Consider the following 3,555-nt stretch of genomic DNA (forward strand, 5'->3'; position numbering starts at 1 on the left):
CTTCCCGCCGGCGGCCCGCCCACCGCCTCCCGCTTCCGCCGCCGCCGCCGCCGCGCTGAGTGGGCCCGGGCCCGCTGAGGCGACACGGCGCGGCCGCGGATCCGCGGCCTGGCTCCCCTCGCCTCAGGGCCCAGAGCAGCCCTAGGGGGCCGCGGGGGAGGCGAAGGGCAGCCGTTCAGCCGGGAGACGGCGGCCCTGCCCCGGTACAAGCCGCCGGTTTGCCCCCGGGGCTCCACACCTCTTGTCCCTGTGGTTTTCATTTTCCCTGGAGTGACGGACCGGAGGTGGCCCGGCCTGTGGTGGTGAGGGAACAGGCTCCACTCGAATCTTGGCCTTTATCTCGCCTGCCCTTCATCTCTTTGAGTTTTACTGCGGGCAGGCGTCTTCTGGCAAGTGGCTTTGCCTCAGCATTTCCCACCCGGGCTGGACTTCTCGTTTGGGTGATTTTTTTCCCTCAGTTTCTAATGGGAGTTGATCCCTTGGGCTATTCCTGGCACAATTCAGGGGGCTTCAGTTCCCCCTGACTCAGAGACAACATCTCCAAAAATTAAAAGTTAAAGCACCAGAGCAGGAACGTTAACTCCCACAGAAAAAACATACAGGACTTCCAGGGGGCTTAGAATAAAGATGGGGTCAGACCATCCTGTTGCAATAGGACAAGAGGCAATGACTTTGAACTAAAAGAGGGAAGATTTAGGCTAGATCTAAGGAAGAAGTGTTTCACACTGAGGGTGGTGAGACACTGGCCCAGGTTGTCCATGGAGGCGGTGGATGCCCCATCCCTGGAAACAATCCAGGCCAGGCTGGATGGCCAACCTGATGTTGAAGATGAAGATTGAACCTGATATGAAGATGTCACTGCTCATGGAAGGAGGTTCGACTAGCTGACCTTTGAAGGTCCCTTCCCACCCAAAATATTCTATGGGGCCACAAGTTCAGAGGGTGAGGCCCAGGGCACAGCACTTGGGCTGGCCCTTCACTCTCCATTCCTGCCTCAGGGTTACTCATGACCTTGGGGTTGTTGCCTCCGGAAGGCTGCAATGTTCCCAACCTGCAGTGAACCTCCCCCTCATGAAACTGCTCTGCCAACAACCGTGGCAAAATCCCCACAAAAAACCCAGCACAGGCGTTTGGGGCGAGCCCGGATTCATCCTGCGTATGAAAAGATGTGTGCAGGCTGTCACTTGCCAAGGGTAAATAACAGCTACAGCGACAAAATCAAGCTAAGAGAGCAATAATAAAGGCTGCAGATGTTTTTCCTGTGTTCTGTATGTTAAAATCTTTAATCATCCTTCTAAAATACTCAACTGCGATATCTATCTGTACAATAATAGCCTAAAACCAGCATAAACAACCACCCGACTCATTAGGAAAACAGGGAGTGCAACAGAAAAGTCCCTGGCCCCCTCATACAAATCTGAGATCTGTTTCGAATGGAAAAATCCAACCAGCTTTCAACTCATTTCAATGCACAATGGCATCCAGACTCTTACAATGAAACTGATGAATCTCAGCTTTAAAGAGGATGGTAATTGCTAATCCCTGAGCTTGTGCATACACAGGCAGGGCAGAAACATCCACGCGCTTTCATCTGTGCTGGAAGAACCAAAGAAAATAAAAATAGTATCGATACGACCTTGCTGAAACCACATAAAACAGAGGCCACAAGAGGTCACCTTGCCCCTTCTCCTGGACCGTGGTGGTGAGCGGGGCTAATTCCCTTCCTGCGCTCCTCATGACCCCCCAGCACCTGATAATTGTGTTAAATAAATCCGACTCCTGCTCCCGCAAAGATCCTCTTGACTGTGGCTGACAATTCAAGCAGGTCTGAGAACTGAGATGGAAACGGGAGCCTGGCCTAGAGGTGAATCCGGGCTGCAGGCTGTGTACGGAAATGGCACCGAACATCTTATTTCATCTCATTTCATCACCCTTCTGTCCATGGCTGAAGTAAGGCCTCAACGTGACATTTTGTCATGGATTCAGATGCCCCTGGCCCCGCTGTTCATCTGAGTCTTGCTTTTTAGTTTAGGTCCACATTACACAGGGTGAATTTTATTAAAATGTGGGTATTTACACTTCAGGCCCTTCTCCCAGTCTTAAATTCATATAAAACTTGCAGTGAATGATGCGGTTTATGCTGTTCTTCTGTCTGTGGTGCTCGATGGGTGGAGGGTGAGAACGAAGCCCACGGTAATTAGCCTCATTTATCCATGCCACATTACACTGCCGTGTCCTGCAGCAAACGGGATGTATTCAGCTGGCCCCACAAGCCCAGATGTCTGTCTTCCTTGGGTGATTCCACTGGCTGCAGAGGAGTTACCCCAGATTTACCGCATGGCTGATGGCAGCGGCAAATCCACTGTGGATAGAAAATTAAAAACTAGATTAAGTAGTAACAGGATTGATGCCAATCCTTTTGACACTGCCGGTATGGAACGGCACTGGGCATCTGCGGTGGTGTCCTCTCCCCCGTTTCCCCCTCCCTGGCTCCTGCTCAAGTAGTGATGGGTTGTCCCTGGACTTTGGAGGGGACGACGGCAACAAAGCCAAATGCTGTCTGGAATGGGGACCTAGATGTCTTTCTGCTATGAAAATATGGCTACAGGTCATCTTACTCTATAAATACAATCGTCTTATCTATGAATAGTGGCCAGCCCAGTGCCTGTTGAACTCTCCTGCATGTCAGCAGCTGCACAACATCATCTCCCCTTGAGCAGGGATGCCCACTCAAGGTTACTCCTTGAGGTCAAGAGCTTCTTTGCCGCAGCAGATCCTCGGTAAGCGGTAAATCGCATGCTAAACTTTGACATCTCAGCTAAGTGATATAAAGGATTGATTGTGCATATCTAGTCCCTTAGACATAAACCGTTGACTAAGTCTGGGACTAGGGTTGGATCCAGCTGCACCCAGACTCCTCTCTGAGAAGGAGTTTAGAAAGCCAGGGGGTCCTTTCTCAACCTCCTGACTCAACGGGAGCGTCTCCCTGACAGTTCTGTCTTATTTATGTAGTAAATAACCAAGTGGATGTTGCCATGGAATCTCACAAAACACTGTCACACTTACTATCAGATCTTGTTAAATCGCGTAGGAGGCCGTGGCCAGTGTCACAGAAGCGGGGTGGCCCAGAGCAACCTGGTCTAACAGGAGGTGTCCCTGCCCGTGGCAGGCGTGTTGGAACTAGATCATAGAATGGTTTGGGTTGGAAGGGACCTTAAAGATCATCCAGTGCCACCCAGTGTCACCTCCCACCAGCCCAGGTTGCTCCAAGCCCCCTCCAACCTGGCCTTGAACCCCTCCAGGGATGGGGCAGCCACAGCTTCTTGGGGCAACCTGGGCCATTTACATGATCTTTAAAGTCCCTTCCAACCCAAACCACCCTCTGGTCCCTTGAGAACCCATCCCCACCTCAAAACGGAACCACATTTCCCGGCCCTGACCCCAGCGGCCTAACCCGGGACCCCGGCCCCACCGGGGGAGGGGACCGGCGGGGCCCACCGCCCTGTCCCTCCGCCCCTGCCCGCGGGCGGCTCCGCGGCGGGGCCCGGGCCAGCG

This window comes from Calidris pugnax, unplaced genomic scaffold (assembly GCF_001431845.1).
Source record: "Calidris pugnax isolate Ruff unplaced genomic scaffold, ASM143184v1 scaffold82, whole genome shotgun sequence".
Taxonomy (NCBI): Eukaryota; Metazoa; Chordata; class Aves; order Charadriiformes; family Scolopacidae; genus Calidris; species Calidris pugnax.